Consider the following 18174-nt stretch of genomic DNA (forward strand, 5'->3'; position numbering starts at 1 on the left):
ACTGTACCTCGAAAAACAAAAAAGAAAATAAATAAAATAAAACCTAATAAAAGGGCTGGAGAGATGGCTCAGCAGCTAAAGGCACTTGCTTGCAAATCCTGAAAACCTGGGTTCAATTCCCTAGTACCCACATAAAACCTGATGCACAAAGGGGCTCATGTGTCTGGACTTCGTTTTCAGTGACAGGAGGTCAGGGTGTATCCCCCTTCTCTGCTTGCAAATAAAATTTTAAAAATAAATATGTAAAAAGAAACAGCATTGGCTAGAGAGTTGGCTTAGCCTGCAAAGTCTAAGGACTCAGGTTTGATTCCCCACTACCCACATAAAGCTAGACACACAAGGTGGCCCATGTGTCTGGAGTTCATTTGCAGTGGCTAGAGGCCCTGGCACGCCCATTCTCTCTTTCTCTATCTGCCTCTCTAACTCTCTCTCTCTCTTTCTCAAATAAATAAATAAAATTTTAAAACCCTAAAACTAAAAGTCTAGAGGTTGTAGCTCAGTGGTAGATGGTTGCCTAGCGTGTCTGAGGCCCTGGATTCAATCCTCAGTAACATACAAAATTAGCATATGGTAATTACAAAAATAATAGGCTTCATTATGACATTTTCATAAGAGTATAATGTACATTGATCATATTCACCCCATATTTCCCTCTTTTGTCCCCTTTCTCCACACTGGTCTACTGTCCCTTCCCAAATAGTCCTCTTTCTTTCATGTATTTGTTGCATGTGTATGTAGTATAAGTACACATATGCATGTTCATATGTATATAAGTGCAAGTGTGTGTGTATGTGTGTAGACCAGAGGTTGACATCAGGTCTCTTCCTCAGTCTCTGTTCATCGTCTTTTATTATTATTATTATTTTATGAGAAAGAGAGGGAATGGGCATTTCAGGGCCTCCAGCCACTGCAAATGTACTCCAGATGCATGCACCACCTGGTGCATCTGGCTTTATGTGGGTACTGGGGTCTTTTGGCTTTGCTGACAAGTGCTTTAAGCACTAAGCCATCTTTTTTTTTTTGCACTAAGCCATCTTTCCAGCCCTGAGAGCTCACTTTTCAACCATACTTGTTAGTCTGTGAGCCCCTAAAATCTTCCTGTATCTGCCTATCAGCCCTTGGACTACAGGCATTCCCTGCTGCATCGAACTCTTTTGTTTTTGAGGTAGGATCTCACTGTAGTCCTGGATGACCTGGAATTCACTCTGTAGTCCTAGGCTGGCCTTGAACTTACAATGATCCTCCTATTGCTAGGATTAAAGGAATGTGCCACCTCTCCTGGCTCCCAACTTTTGTTTTATTTATTTATTTGTTTGTTTGTTTGTTTGTTTGTTTATTTATTTATTTATTTATTTATTTATTTATTTATTTATTTATTTATTTGAGTTAGGGTTTTGCTGTAGCCTAGGCTGATCTGGAATTCACTATGTAGTCTCAGGGTGGCCTTGAACTTGTGGCAATCCTCCTATCTCTGCCTCCTGAGTGCTAGAATTAAAGGCATGCACCATCATGCCCAGCTCCAACTTTTTATTTATTTATTTATTATTTATCTGCCTATCAACCCTTGGACTAACCCCTGGACCACAAGTTTTATTCATTCATCTAATGATGCATATTGAAGTTGATTTCATATCTCAGTCATTGTGAATAGAACTACATTGCCCATAGATGTGCAGGTAACTCTGCTATATACCGATTTAGACTCCTTCAGGTATATCCTCAAGTGTATTACAGTGGATGATATGGTAGTTCTACTTTCCATTTCTTGAAAGCCTCCGAACTGATTTCCATAGTGGCTAGACTATTTTACATTCTCATCAACAGTGTACAAGAGCTCATTTTCCCCTACATCCTTGACAGAATTTGTTTTTGGTTTTCTTGATGATAGCTAGTCTAACTGAGGTGAGATAAAATCTTGAACTAGTTTTGATTTCCATTTCCTTGATTGCTAAATATATGGAACATTGTTTTCATGTGTTTTGGGCCACTTGTACTTCTTTATTTGAAAAGTCTCTGTTCAGTTCATTTGCCCACTTGATTGCATGATTTGAATTTTTGGGGTGTTTAATTTTTGACCTTCTTTTAAAACTCTAGATATTTATTCTGTCAGATACATAGATGGCAAAGTTTTTTTTTTTTTTCATCCTGTAGGCTGTCTCTTCACTTTGCTAAATTGTACCCTATAGCAGTCAAAATTATACACAAAAGGTGGAACAGTTGTTTCTAGAGCTGAGGAGAGCATGAGAAGTTATTGTTTAATGACAATACAGATTTCTACCAAGAAGGACGAAAAGTTCAAGACCCAGGTAGAGGAAATGGCTGTTCAGCAGTGTGAATGTGTAAATGCTACTAAACTATATACTTAAATGTCTGAGGCTGGAGAGATGGCTTAAGGGTTAAGGCACTTGCCTACAAAGTGAAAGGACCTAAGTTCAATTCCCTGGGACCCACATAAGCCAGATACACAAGGTGGCACATGCGTCTGGGGTTCATTTGCAGCAGTTAGAGGCCCTGGTACACCTATTCTCTATCTGCCTTTCTCTCTCTCAAATAAATAAGTAAAATAAAAAAGTATATAAAATTTTTTTTTTAAGTCTGTTAAACCTTGGGCTGGAGAGATAGTTTAGCAGTTAAGGCATTTGCCTGTGAAGCCAAAGGACCCAGGTTCAATTCTCCAGTACCCACATAAGCTAGACAGATGCAGAAGGTGATACATGTGTCTGGAGCTTGTTTGCAATGGCTAGAGACTTTCATGTACTCATTCTCTCTCTCTCTCTCTCTCTCTCTCTCTCTCTCTCTCTCTCTCTCTAATAAATAAAATTAAGTAAAGTAAAAGGGTAGATCTTACTTATTACCATAAACTTTATTTTTAAAAAAAATTACTTATTTATTTGCAAGGAGAAGAGAGGAGAGGAGAAAATGGGCACTATAGAGCCTCTAGCTGCTGCAAATGAACTCCAGATGAATGCACAACTCAGTTCACTGGGCTTTATGTGCGCACTAGGGAACCAAACCCTTAGGTTTTGTAGGCAAATGCCTTAACCTCTGAGCCATCTCTCTATCCTTTTTTTTTTTTTTTTTCAGGTAGGGTCTAAATCTAGTAGTCTCAGGGTAGCCTTGAACTCATGGTGATCCTCCCACCTCTGCCTCCCAAGTGTTCAATTAATGGCATCACACCTGGCTTCCAGCCCTCTTTTAAAAATATTTTATTTATTTACTTGCAAGGAGAGAGAGAGAGAGAGAGAGAGAGGAAAGAGAATGGGTATGCCAGGGCCTCCAGCCACTGCAAAGGAACTCCAGATGCATATGCCACATCAGGCATTACATGGGTGCTGGGGAATTGAACTCGGGTCATTAGGTTTTACAGGCAAGCACCTTAACTACTGTGCCATCTCTTCAGTTCTTATTTTCTTTTTTATGAAGTATACATAACATTGACTAATTTAGCTATTTTTTAAAAATGTTATGGTTCTGGGATGGAGGCCCTGGCATGCCTATTCTCTCTCTGTCTTGCTATCTCTCTCTCTCTCTCTATCTGCTTGAAAAGAAAAAAAAAATATTTTTTTAAAGAAAGAGAGGAAGCCAGGCATGGTGGTTCATGCCTTTAATCCCAGCATTCGGGAGGCAGAGATAGGAGGATCGCTGTGAGTTTGAGGCCAGCCTGAGACTCCACAGTGAATTCCAGGTCAGCCTGGGCTAGAGTGAGACCCTACCTCGAAAACCCCCAAAAAGAGAGTGAGGGGGAGTGGGAGAAATGACTTAGTAGTTAAGGTGCTTGCCTGGGAAACCTAAGGACCCAGGTTGATTCCTCAGGACCCGTGTAAACCAGATATACAAGGTGGTACATATATCTAGAGTTCCATTTCAGTAGCCAGAGGCCCTGGTGCACCCCATTTTCTCTCTCTCTCTCTCTCTCTCTCTCTCTCTCTCTCTCTCTCAAATTAATAAATATAAAATATTTTTTAAAGATTTTTTAAAAAGTGGGATAGAGAGATGGCTTAGCAGTTAAGACACTTCCCTGCAAAGCCAAATGACCCAGGTTCAATTCCCTAGAGTAATCCTAGCACTCTGGTGGCTGAGGCAGGAAAATCATGAGTTTCATGCCAACCTAGGCTACTCAAGGTGACTCTATCATTCATAATTAAACAAACATTCTAAATCTAAAGTTGCACTCTGATTAACTGTATTGTTTTCCATGTTTCCATTAACAATGCAATTAAAATCACTTCTATAGATAATCTAAGCTCTTAGGTGATGATTATTATTAACATTTCAATACATAATTATTTTGCCAAGTTTTAGCATTCCACATATTCATTATAGCACTAATTAAACCTCATAACATCTACTCACTAATCAATTCCCAGTGAGAATTATGAGACATGCCCAGTAGCAAGAAAGAAAAAAGCTATTAGAGTTCTTGAGGCAGATGGTTATGAATATGCTTTAAAATCTAGGCTATGTGGAAAACAAAGATGTGAGACTCCTTGGTGATTCCATAGGATATAGTATTGATGGCAATAAATGCACTGTGTGGCTTATCAAAAATACTTTACGAGATTTGAATGGGAAGTAGAATTTTCAGTATTGATTGATTCTGTTGTCTTTCTTTCTTTTACTTTTCAATTATCATACAAAGTAACAGGCAACCTTATGGCATTTTCAGACAAACTATGGTTGATTCCCCCACACATCTTCCTGTCCACTCCCTGCTTGTACCACTCCATCCCCAGTATTCTTTTCTCCCCTCTCATGTTACATGTATCCTATTACCCAAGTCAGTACCCCTTAAAACCTCATTTTACACTCCCATGGGCCCTTTTCTGGTTTCATAACCTCCACATGCACTCACTCCTACATAAATACACACAGAAATTAGAGGCTATGGTGGTTTAATTCAGGTGTCCCCCATAAACTTAGTTGTTCTGAATGCTAGGTTTCCAGCTTACGTAGATTTAGGGATTAATACCTCCTGGAGGCAGTGTGTTGTTGGGGGCGGGTTTATGGATGTTATATCCAGCTTCCTCTTGCCAGTGTTTGGCACACTATTCTGTTCCTGTTGTCCACCTGATATTGGTGAGGAAGAGATTCCACCCTCTCCTCATGCCATTGTTTTCCCCTGCCATCATGGAGTTTCCCCTCGAGTCTATAAGCCAAAATAACACCCACCACCACCACCACCACAGACTGCTCTTAGTCAGGTGTTTTCTGGCAGCAATGTGAAACTGACTGCTACAGAAGCTAAAGCCAGGCATAGTGGTGCACGCCTTTAATCCCAGCACTTGGGAGGTAGAGGTAAGAGGATTGCCATGACTTCAAGGCCAGCCTGGAACTACATAGTGAATTCCAAGTCAGCCTGAGCAAGGGTGAAATGCTAACTCAACAAAACAAAATTTTTTAATTTTTTTTATTAACAACTTCCATGATTATAAAAAATACCCCATGGTAATACCCTCCCTCCCCCCACTTACCCCTTTGAAACGCCACTCTCCATCATCCCCCCTCCCCATCTCAATCAGTCTCTCTTTTACTTTTGATGTCTTGATCTTTTCCTCTTCTTATGATGGTCTTATGCAGGTAGTGTCAGGCACTGTGAGGCCATGGCTATCCAGGCCATTTAACAACAACACATTTTAGAAGCTGAAATCTCAATGTGCTACTTATCCTTCAGGGGCTAGGTTACCTCACTTAACATATTTTCCAGTTCCATCCACTTTCCTGTAAATTTTATATTTTTTTGAATATTTTCTTTATTTTAGCCAGAATGATCCTAGGTACAAATGATTGGACTTCTGTGTGAGTACGAATAAAACTCAGTATCAGAGGCCAATAAGCTAGAAAAAGGATATAAAGAGGATAGAAAGGGAGGAAGGGGGGACTTAATAGGATGGTATTGTATATATGTAAGTAAAAGAACAGATTAATAGGGATGGAAAGGCCTAAGTGAGGTCAGGGAAAGAGACTGAGTAAAGGAAAGGTGGGGCCAGGGCTAATCAAAATCTAAGAGGAGCCGGGCGTGGTGGCGCACGCCTTTAATCCCAGCACTCGGGAGGCAGAGGTAGGAGGATCGCTGTGAGTTCGAGGCCACCCTGAGACTACATAGTGAATTCCAGGTCAGCCTGAGCCAGAGTGAGACCCTACCTCAAAAAAAAAAAAATCTAAAAGGGTAAGAATAAGTCACATAGAAACCTACTTTTTTAGAGAATGGAACACTCAAAAGCCATAGCTTGTTACTAGAAAAATTTTAACGCCAGGGATGGGATACCTTCCAGTGAGTTATTGGCCAGGGAGGTCCCTGATGCCCCCAAAACATTACAGGCCATTGCCAAGGCTCTTGGTTTTCCACCAGGAATAGATGGTAAGACCCTATTACTGAAGACTCCAAATACTTGGGCTACAACGTCACTGAGAGATCCTGCTGGAGCTGAGCTGTAAACCTCCTCCATGTAGACCAGCTGACAGAAAGCTGGAAAAAGCTATGCTGCATGCAGTTCAATGGTAGAAAGAGACATCACCAGTGGAGATACTCAACAATGGACACTGCAGCCCTAAATTTGGTCAGCCAGGCCAAATGAGCCACTCTCTAATTGGACTGGAGGACCTCTCCATGGGAGGGAATACATCCTTGATACTGAAAACCTACAAAGGTGTAGTCAAGACCCCTAGAGATGTAATGTTTGCTGGTGTCTGGCTAAAAGTATATACTATGCTCAACAAACTGCCCAGTAAGCACTTCTCTTAATGTTTATACCCATATATTAATGCTACTCTCACTTTTGGTTAGAGAAGCTTCTCTTTTCAGATGGCAGTGACCTTGGGATGGCTCCAAAGACACCATGGTGCTGAGAAGAATTGACAGAGGAGTGTTCAGCACTGAAATACCTCTATCACACTTTCCAAGGCTCAGGGTCCATTGGGGAAGAGGTGGCAGAAAGACTGTAAGAACCAAAGGAAGAGTAGGACTCCTTACACTGTGCTCCTCCAGATACACAATGGCCTCGAAATCCATGACGTAACAGTGCCTCACACTACCTACACAAGACCATCATAATTGGAGGAAAAGATGATGACATCAAAATAAAAGAGAGACTGATTGAGAGGGGGAGGGGATATGATGGAGAGTAGAGTTTCAAAGGGGAAAGTGGAGGAGGGAGGGAATTATGATGGGTTATTGTGTATAATTATAGAAGTTGTCAATAAAAAATATAAATTAAATAAGAGTGCCCCTTCCCCATATCCTTGGCAGTATTTGTTGTAATTCATTTTCTTGATGATCGCCATTTTGACTGGGGTCAGAGAGAATCTCAAGGTGATTTTAATTTGCATTTCCCTGGTATTTAAGGACGTTGAATAATTTTTAAAATATTGTTGGCCATTGTATTTCTTCCGTTGAGAATTGTCAAGTTCATTGGCCCCATTTACTGATTAGCAGTTTTGCTTATTTTGTTTGGTATTTAATATGTTCTCTTGTTTTTGTAAAAATGTTTATCTATTTATTTGCAAGCAGAGACAGATAGAAAGAAGAGAGACAAACAGAGAGAATGGGAACACCAGGGCCTCTAGCCGCTGCCAATGAACTCCAGATGCATGTGCCACTTTGTGCATCTGGCTTTACATGGGTACTGGGGAATCAAACTCTGATCATTAGGCTCTGCAGACAAGTGCCTTAACCTCTGAGCAATCTTTCCAGCCCCATTTTCCCCCATTCTGTAGGCTCTCTGTTCACTCTGCTAATAGTTTTCTTTGCTGTACAGGAGCTTTATAATTTTATGCAATTCTATTTGTCAATTATTGGGGCTATTGCTGTGCTATAGGTATTCTATTCCACAAGTTCTTGCCTATACCTATCTCTTAAAATGTTTTCCTCTTTCACAGTTTCAACATTTTACGTCTTGAATTGAGGCCTTTGATCCACTTTGAATCCATTTTTGTGGGGAGTAAGAGATACAGTTCTAATTTCATTATTTTGCCCATTCTCTATCTTCATCTTTCTCTCTCTGAAATAAACAAATAAAAAATAAGAATGGGCTGGACAGATGGGTTAGCGGTTAAGGTGCATGCCTGTGAAGCCTAAGGACCCAGGTTCGAGTCTCCAGTTCCCACATAAGCCTGATACACATGGTGGCACATGCATCTGGAGATCATTTGCAGTGGCTAGAGGCCCTGGCGTGCCCATTCTCACTCTCTCTCTCTCTCTCCTTCTCTCTGTCTCTAATAAATAAATAAAAATAATTTTCAAAAAGAAAGAAAAACAAAACCATGGGCTGGAGAGATGACTTAGCAATTAAGGCATTTGCCTGCAAAGCCAAAGGATCCAAGTTCATTTCCCCAGGATCCACGTGAGCCAGATGCACAAGGTGGCCCACATTTCTGGAGTTCATTTCAGTGACTGGATGCCCTGGCCAGCCCATTCTCTCTCTTTCTCTCTACCTGCCTCTTTCCCTCCCTCTATCTAATAAATAAATAAAAATATTTAAAATAATGTGTATAGTGACTGAAGAAGGCACCAACATTGATCTTTGGCCTCTACATGCTCAAGTACATATGTTCCTGCACAGATGCACTTATATACATACATGCATGCATACCACATGCATACATACAGAAGATGGTTGACTTTTTTTCAAGGTAGGATCTTTCTCCAGCCTAGACTGACCTTGAATTCACTATTAGTCTCAGGCTGGCCTTGAACTCAGTGATCCTCTTACCTCTGCCCCCAAGCACTGGGATTATAGGCTTGTGCCCCCACACCTGGCAAGATGGTTGATTTTTAAAAAATTTATACAAGAATTTTTTTTAATTTATCCATTTGGAGTGCTTAGTGGTTAAGGCACTTGCCTGCCAAGCCAAAGGACCCAGGTTTGATTCCCCAGGACCTACGTAAGCCAAATGCACAAGATGGTGCATGCGTCTGGAGTTCGTTTGCAAAGGCTAGAGGCCCTGGCGTACCCATTCTCTCTCTCTCTCTCTCTCTCCTTTCCCTCTCTCACCCTCTTAAGCAAATAAATAATAAAATAAATAAAAACAAAAAAATTAAGTTATCCATTTTGAGAGAGAAAGTATGTGTGTGAGAGAGAAAGGCATACACAGAGAGACACAATGAAGGCGGTCCTCAGGGGAAAATTCATAGCACTCAATGCCTTCATAAAAAAGACAGAAAGATCCCAAATCAATAACCTAACCATCCACTTAAAGGCATTGGAAAAACAAGAAAAATCCAACCCAAAGAGCTCCAGAAGGAAAGAAATAATTAAAACCAGAGCAGAAATTAACGAATTGGAAACCAAGGAAACAATTAAGACAATTGACAAAACAAAGAGCTAGTTCTCTGAAAAAAATAAACAAGATTGACAAGTCCCTGGCCAATTTGATCAAGCAAAAAAAGGAGAAGCTTCAAATTAACAAAATTCAAAATGAAAAAAGAGAGATCACAATAGACATAAGTGAAATTGGGAGAATCATCAGGACTTATTTCAAAAACCTCTACTCCACAAAACTGGATAATGTGGAGGAGATGGATAAATTCCTGGACGCATACCATCTACCAAAGCTAAACTCAGAGCAGATTAATCACCTCAATGAACCCATCACACTCATGGAGATTGAAAAATTAATAAAACAAAAACCTCCCCAAAAAGAAAAGTCCAGGACAAGATGGCTTCTCAGCTGAATTCTATCAAACCTTCATGGAAGAACTCAAACCAATCTTCCTCAAACTGTGCCACACAATTGAAGAACAGGGAAAGCTACCTAACTCCTTTTATGAAGCTAGTATCACCCTAATTCCAAAACCAGGCAGAGATGCCACAAGTAAAGAAAACTACTGGCCTATTTCCTTAATGAACTTAGATACAAAGATCCTGAACAAAATCCTCGCAAACCGAATCCAACAACACATCAAAAGCATTATCCACCTTGACCAAGTGGGATTCACCCCAGGAACACAAGGGTGGTTCAACACATGGAAATCTGTCAATGTAATATACCACATAAACAAGGTTAAACATAAAAACCACATGATCATTTCGATAGATGCAGAAAAGGCCTTTGACAAGATACAACATCACTTCATGATGAAAACATTGGAGAGAATTGACATGGTTGGTACATATCTTAACATAATAAAGGCAATATACAAAGCTCCAAAGGCCCAAATAATACTTAATGCAGAGAGACTGGAGGAATTCCCATTAAGATCAGGAACAAGACAGGGTTGTCCTCCCTCACCTCTGGTTTTCAATATATTACTGGAAGTCCTAGCTCAAGCAATAAGACAGGAGAAGGAAATAAAAGGGATACAATTTGGAAAGGAAGAAGTAAAGTTAGCTCTATTCACTGATGACATGATTATATATGTATGAGACCCGAGAGACTCCATCCCAAAACTCCTGAAGGTGATTAATTCCTATAGCAAAGTAGCAAGATACAAAACCAATGCACAAAAATCAGTAGCATTTCGATATGCAAATGACAAAGATACAGAGAAACAAATAAGGGACATAGTCCCATTTTCAATAGCAACAAAAAGAATAAAATACCTTGGAATAATGTTAACCAAAGAAGTGAAAGATCTATACATCGAAAACATAAAAACACTCAAAAAAGAAATTGAGGAGGACTTGAGAAAATGGAAAGACCTCCCATGCTCCTGGATAGGCAGAATTAACATTGTGAAGATGGCAATCCTACCAAAGGCAATATATAGATTTAATGCAATTCCAATTAAAATCCCTACAGTGTTCTTCACAGAGATAGAAAAAATGATCTCAAATTCCATATGGAAAGGCAGAAGGCCTCACATATGCAAACATATCCTCAGCAAAAGAAATAACTCTGGTGGCATCACCATACCCGACCTAAAGCTATATTACAAAGCCATAATAATAAAAACAGCATGGTACTGGCATAAAAAACAGGAGTATAGACCAATGGAATAGACTTGAGGACCCGGACTTTGGGTCAAGCAACTATAGCTACTTGATATTCAACAAAGGCCCAAACAATATAGGCTGGAAAAAAGACAGCATCTTCAACAAATGGTGCTGGACAAACTGGATAACCACATGCAGGAAACTGAAACTTGATCCACACATTTCACCATGCACTACATTCAAATCCAAATGGTTCAAAGACCTCAATATAAGACCAAAAATTCGAATACTACTGGAAGAAAATTTAGGAAGTACTTTCCATGATATAGGAATGGAAAAAGACTTCCTGAACAAAACCCCAGTAGCTCACGATCTTAAACAGTCACTCAACCAGTGGGATCACATGAAGCTGAAGAGTTTCTTAACAGACAAGCATACAATAAGCAAAGCCAATAGATTACCCACAGAATGGGAGAAAATAATTGCTGGTTATCCAACTGTTAGAGGCCTAATCTCTAGAATCTACAAAGAAATAAAAAATCTAAACAGTAAGAAGTCAAACACCCCACTCACAAAATGAGGCAAAGAACTGAACAGGCAGTTCACAGAGGAAGAAATACAAATGGCAAACACACACTTAAGAAAATGCTCATCATCCCTAATCATCAGAGAAATGCAAATTAAAACAACTATGAGATTCCACCTTACCCCAATAAGGATAGCAAAAATCAAATGAAAAATCAAACGAAAATAAATGCTGGCAAGGCTGTGGAGAAGTAGGAACACTCATCCACTGTTGGTGGGAATGTAGGATGGTACAACCACTTTAGAAAGCAATATGGAGACTCCTGAAAAAGCTGAGTATAGAGATACCAACAGACCCAGTTATTCCCTTACTGGGCATCTACCCTAAAACCTCCAAACCACAGGCCAGAGAGATTTGCTCAATCATGTTTGTAGTGGCTCAATTCGTAGTACCTAAGAGCTGGAATCAATCCAGATGTCCATCACTAGAAGAATGGATAACTAAGATGTGGTATATATCTACACAGTGGAATTCTATACAGCAGTAAGAAAAAATGACACGAAGAAATTTGAGGAAAAATGGTTGAACCTGGAACAGATCATTCTCAGTGAACTTACCCAATCACAGAAAAAAAATCGCCACATAGTCTCACTCATCTACAGCACCTAACCTGAATCTACCCAAGATACCTTACATACCCAGCAAGCATCTCATGGACTAGACACTAGGAGGGATGGGGAAGGAGGGGAGGGCATCGAAGGGGTGGGAAACACTAATCTAGACCCAAACGGCAATGGTACCATAAAATTCTACTTCCTAAAAGGCAGACCAAATGACTGAACCTTCACTAGGCCCTTACAGGAAACACCTGAACCACAAGACGCTGGAGAGGGTAGGATCAAGACTAACCTAAATCTTCTACATCTTCCCTTCCTCCCTCTTCCTCTTCTTCTCTCTCTCTCCTCTCTAACTCTTGTATATTAGTTATCTTTTTCCTCATTTTCTAAGGGGGCACTGACCTGTAACTCCCAATACCAGCATGCGGCTATCATCCACAATGAGCTTTTGATCAGAGAGACCTACAATGTTTCCTAAAAGAATGACAGATTTCTGTCAGAGTACTTGATGACCCACCAAAGGTTAGTAGTAAGACCCTATTGCTGAAGACACCATATGCAGCTGACACGTAAAATGGAACAGCATGGCTGGAAGCCAGGAGACAGTCAGTCCCCAGACAGTCAGCGTGTCTAGTGCCAGAAGGTGCTACATGGGCAACTGGGGGAAACGACCAATATCTGTCCAAGCAACTCATGGTTCAACCTACTTAGCAGCAAATAACCTGTTGTGATGCCCACACAAGTGCAATAGTGGCACACAGCCATGGTGGGGATCCAACTGCTCTTGATTTGGCTAACTGATCCCCTCAGTGGTACAGGACCCATAGCTGGAGCTGGGAAACAAGTCAGAACCATATCCAAACATAAGGCCACTCTCCAATATCAAGCTACCGTCAATCATGGGCTACAAGAGGGCCTACACCTATTAAACTCTGTATATAAAAAAGTAAGGGTTATCTCATTTGTCCTGGTGCTAACTCACTCTCCGTTGGAGAATCTGCTTCTCTTTTTCAGAGAGATGCAGATCCTAAGGAGAGAGCCACCCCATCATACTTCAAAAGGGCCCTGGCTGAAACTAAGGAAAATTGGTGAAACAAGCAAAGGTGCTGTTTTCCTGATGAACCGGATACCAGCACAAGGGGGAAGGAGACCAACACAGAGAAAAATCAACGCCTATCAAATCAGAGAGCCAGAGCCCCAGAGGCCCCCAACACCTCATCACTGAAGCAGACCAAAAATGAACCCAACATGGCTCAGGGAAATTTTGTGGAAGAGGGGGTGGAAAGAATGTCAGAGCCACATGTTGGGTCATGATATGCAGAGACATTTATCGTACCAATAACTGTGGGCTCACTCCACAATGCATGACCCATATACCTCAACAAGCAGGGGCCAATGGGGAGGGGGTAGGTCACCGATGAGCCTAATAATGGTACCAAACTGCCTGTATTTGCAGAATAGAAAATTAATTTTTTTAAATTTATTTTATTTTGAGAGCGACAGACACAGAAAGAAAGACAGATAGAGGGAGAGAGAGAAAATGGGCACGCCAGGGCTTCCAGCCACTGCAAACGAACTCCAGACGCGTGTGCCCCCTTGTGCATCTGGCTAACGTGGGACCTGGGGAACCGAGCCTCGAACCGGGGTCCTTAGGCTTCACAGGCAAGCACTTAACCGCTAAGCCATCTCTCCAGCCCAGAAAATTAATTTTTAAAAAAAGAAAAAGAAAATTAGAAATAAAATGAGGGGTTGGAGGGATAGCTTAGTGGTTAAGGCGCTTGCCTGTGAAGCCTGAGGTCTCAGGTTCTATTCCCCAGTACCCACATAAGCTGGAAGAACAAGGTGGCCCTGCATCTGGAGTTTGCTTGCAGTGTGTTCTCTCTATCTATCTAACCTTCTCTTCTTCAATAAATAAATAAAATATAGAAAAATTAAAATATATATATATATTATTTGTTTATTTGCAAGCAGAGAGAGATAGACAGAGAGAGAATGGGTGTGCCAGGGTATCTATCCACAAACAAATTCCAGATGCATGTGCCACTTTGTGCATCTGGCTTTTATGTGGACACTGGGAAATCGAACACAGGTCATTAGGCTTTCTCTGTTTAAAATTTGTGGTTCATCATTGACTTATGCTGGTGTTTCCAGCTCCATCTCTCGTGATTCTCTCACATATTCACTGCACTTAAGAGCATCTACTTGAAGTAATCCTCAAATACCTTGCTTCTGAACACTCCTGTGTTTGGTACCAAACTGTTTGTTCTGCATGGAACCATGTTTCCTACACCATCAAATATTTATTCTTTCTATCATTACAACTGAATTGGTAAGATAAACAAGGGAGAATATAGAATGGATTTGCAGAAAATGTGGTTCTGAAAGCCATGATTATCTTGTAAGTTCAGAGTTTCATAATCAGAGATTGTATAGTCTGCTTTCTAGTACACCATGGAGAAATGGACTCCCTACTTTTACAAAGTCTCCCAACTTTCTTCCACTGTTTCTCTTCTCTTTCTCCTCTATCACTTCCCCCTTTGGGGTTATAGCCACACTATTAACTTCAAATACTACACCTATCGCCATTAAGACCAGCAATCCTTACTTCTAACATTAATATTTCTCCAAAACTCAGGCTATTTTAAATTGTCCTGTAAGCACATTGATTCTTTGTTCACTTTTTCTTTTTTTTTTTTCCCCCTGAGGTAGGGTCTCACTCTAGCTCAGGCTGACCTGGAATTCACTATGGAGTCTCAGGGTGGCCTCAAACTCACAGCGATCCTCCTACCTCTGCCTCCCAAGTGCTGGGATTAAAGGTGTGCGCCACCACGCCCGGCTTGTTCACTTTTTCTAGTCATTTTCTTCTCTGCATTTCTTCATGGGTAGTTTTCTGTTTCTATGCCTTCAATTTTACTCTTTATTTCAGTAGTATCTAATCTGTTAATCCCACCAAGTGTATATCTTTCCTGAAACATATTCATCACCTCTAGAGATTGTATTTTATTTTTTAATATTTTTATCTTAATTTATTTACTTGAGAGAGAGAGAGAAAGAAGGAGGCAGAGAGAAAGAGAGAGAGAATGGGCACTCCAGGGCCTCTAGCTAGTGAAAAGAAACTCCAGATGTATGTGCCACCTTCTGCAACTGGCTTATGTGGTCCTGGGAAATTGAACCTGGGTCCTTTGGCTTCACAGACAAATGCCTTAACCACTAAGCCATCCCTCTAATATAGTAACCAAATAAACCAACTACCCAAATAAAATATCACCTATATATTTTTTTAATTTTTATATTTATTTGGTTAGTTGGTTTTGATATTTTGAGACAGGGTCTCCTATAGCCCACAGTGGCCTTGAACTCCAGATCCTCTGGTCTCCACCTCCAGGGTGCTGAGTTTCCAGGCATGTGACATCATGCACAGGTTCGAGAAGTTTGATTTATACTTATTTAAGCTATTTATATTCTCCCTATTTTATTTATTTACTTATTTGGAGAGAGAGAGATAGGAAGAATGGGCATGCCAGGGCCTCCAGTGGCCACAAGAAAACTAGATGCATGTGCTACCTTTTGCCTCTGGCTTTATGTGGGTACTAGGGAATCAAACCAGGATCCTTAGGCTTTTCAGGCAAGCTCCTTAACCACTAAGCTATCTCTCCACAGCCTAATTTTTTTTTGTGGGTGGGGTTCAAGATAGGGTCTCACTCTGGCCCAGGCTGGTCTTGTTTCACTATGTAGTCTCAGGCTGGGCTTGAATTCACAGCAATCATCCTATCTCTGCCTCCCAAATGCTGGGATCAAGGGCATGCTCCACCACTCCCAGTTTTTTAAAACTTTTTTCACATTTAAAAAAATATTTTTTTATTTATTTGAGACAGAGAAAGAGAGAGGGAGAGAATGGGTGCACCAGAGCCTCTAGCCACTGCAAACAAACTTGACGCATGTGCCACCTTTTGCATCCAGCTTATATGTATCCTGGAGACACAAACCTGGGTTCTTTGGCTTTGTAGGCAAGTGCCTTAAACAGTAAGCCATCTCTCCAGCCATTTATTTTTTGAAGTAAGTTTTTATTTTATCCCAGGCTGACCTTGAACTCACAGTGATCCTCTTAGCTCTGCCTCCTGGGTACTGGGATTAAAGCCATGCACCACCACACCCAGTTTCACTGCACACTTCTATCTTTATGGAAGATCTGAAGCCACTGCTTCTAAAATTATTCTATAGGAAAAAAATGATTCCTAAGTTTATGAAGCCAGCATTACACGATTAGCAAAGCCAGACAGAGACAAAACAAAAATAAAAAGAGAAAAAACTAATATCCCAGAACAAAGACATAAATTCTCAATAAAATACTTGTGAATAAGATTTTAAGGACATATCAAAACTATCAATAACCTTGATCATGTAGGCTTATTCCAGACATGCATGGATGTCTCAACATATGTAAATCAGTAAGCATAATATATCACTTAAATACAATTAAGGACAGAAATCACGTGATCATTTAAATAGATTCAGAAAGGTCTTTGACAAAATCCAATATTTCTTCCTGATAAAACACTGGAGAAGCTGGGTATGGTAGTACATACCTTTAATCCCAGCACTCAGAAGGTAAGGTAGGAGGGTCGCTATGACTTTAAGAGTAGCCTGGGACTACAGAGTGTGTTTCAGATCAACCTAGGCTAGAGTGAGACTCTACCTGGAAGGAAAAAGGACATGGTGGTTTATTTTTTTTTTTTTAAGCAAGTCCAGAGCAACCTTTGGTCTAAGCTAATTTGTCCCCTTTTGAGGCAATATCTTTCTAAGTATTGAATCTAATGCCATGTGCACTGGACTCTTAGGTCTGGTTGCTTTTTCTCTGGTCTCAGATGTTTACTTCATATGCATGTGGTGAGGTGAATGCTGCTGAATACTTGGGGAGTGGGGATCTTCTGTAAATCTCCAGAAGTCACACTTTATCACCCTTTTTGTCTTATGTCCTACAAATTCTAGTCATCTCATTGTATCTGAATTCTTAAATCTGTCTCCTAAAACAAGAGAAAATGCTAGGTGTTATCCAGGCTCCCCTACCCCGGACTGCTATTTCATATGTTTTGTCCAGGTTTATAATTGAGGCCAAAGTGTAAATTCAGTTCTTGTTAATTACTCCATCATAACTAGAAGCCTAAGTTCCTACCCTTTGGAAAAGATCACTATATTTAATATGAAATAAAGGTTATAGAAACAAAGAAGGTAAACTATAGTAATAATCTAGGTGAGAAACGATTAACTTGGATTGGAGTGGCAGCAGTGGAGAGATGGAAAGAAATGGATTCTAGGTACATTTTTAGTGGGGATTTTTTTTGTCATTTTTTCAGGGTAGGGTCTCACTCTAGCCCAGGCTGACCTGGAACTCACTCTGTAGTCTCAGGGTGGCTTCAAACTCAAAGTGATCCTCCTACCTCTGCCTCCCTAGTGCTGGGATTAAAGGTGTGTGCCACCATGCCCAGCTGGTGGGTTTTTTTTTTTTTTTTTTTTTTGGTTTTTCGAGGTAGGGTCTCACTCTGGTCCAGGCTGACCTGAAATTAACTCTGTAGTCTCAGGGTGGCCTTGAACTCATGGCGATCCTCCTACCTCTGCCTCCCGAGTGCTGGGATTAAAGGCATGCGCCACCACGCCCGGTTCTGGTGTGTTTTTTTAAAATGTACCAACTATGTCCATTACTTACCACATAAAACATGGTCATGGTCCATAAGGAACAATCTAGTGCTAAATGAAGATCTGACTGTGTTACTCTCAAAAGCTTTTTTCTAGATAGCTTCACTTATAAAATAAAGTTAAGCCTTCTTCATATATCATCCAAGGTCTTCCATAATGTGCTTTAAAAATTTCAGCTTTGCGCAGTGGCAGTATCGTAGCCAATGAGGTTTATCCGAGGCGCGATTATTGCTAATTAAAAATTTCAATAACATATTTTAACATAAAATTTCAAATGTAATTTTAACATAGAAGCAATGTAGGTTGTTACTCTCACATTTTAATAGGTGTTTGATATGGATGCATTATCATTTTAAAATATATGTGAAAAATAAGAATTATTTAATTTGGGGGCTGGAGAGATGGCTTAGCAGTTAAGGTGTTTGCCTGCAAAGTCAAAGGATCACAGTTCAATTCTCCAGGACCC

The 18174-nt window shown here is 40.4% G+C and overlaps 1 pseudogene; it reads left to right on the top strand.

The window, feature by feature from the left end:
* The first annotated feature begins 17882 nt into the window (after positions 1 to 17882).
* LOC123456782 lies at positions 17883 to 18014 on the top strand (annotated as a pseudogene).
* The last annotated feature ends 160 nt before the right edge of the window (positions 18015 to 18174 follow it).

Source organism: Jaculus jaculus, chromosome X (genome assembly GCF_020740685.1).
Source record: "Jaculus jaculus isolate mJacJac1 chromosome X, mJacJac1.mat.Y.cur, whole genome shotgun sequence".
NCBI lineage: Eukaryota > Metazoa > Chordata > Mammalia > Rodentia > Dipodidae > Jaculus > Jaculus jaculus.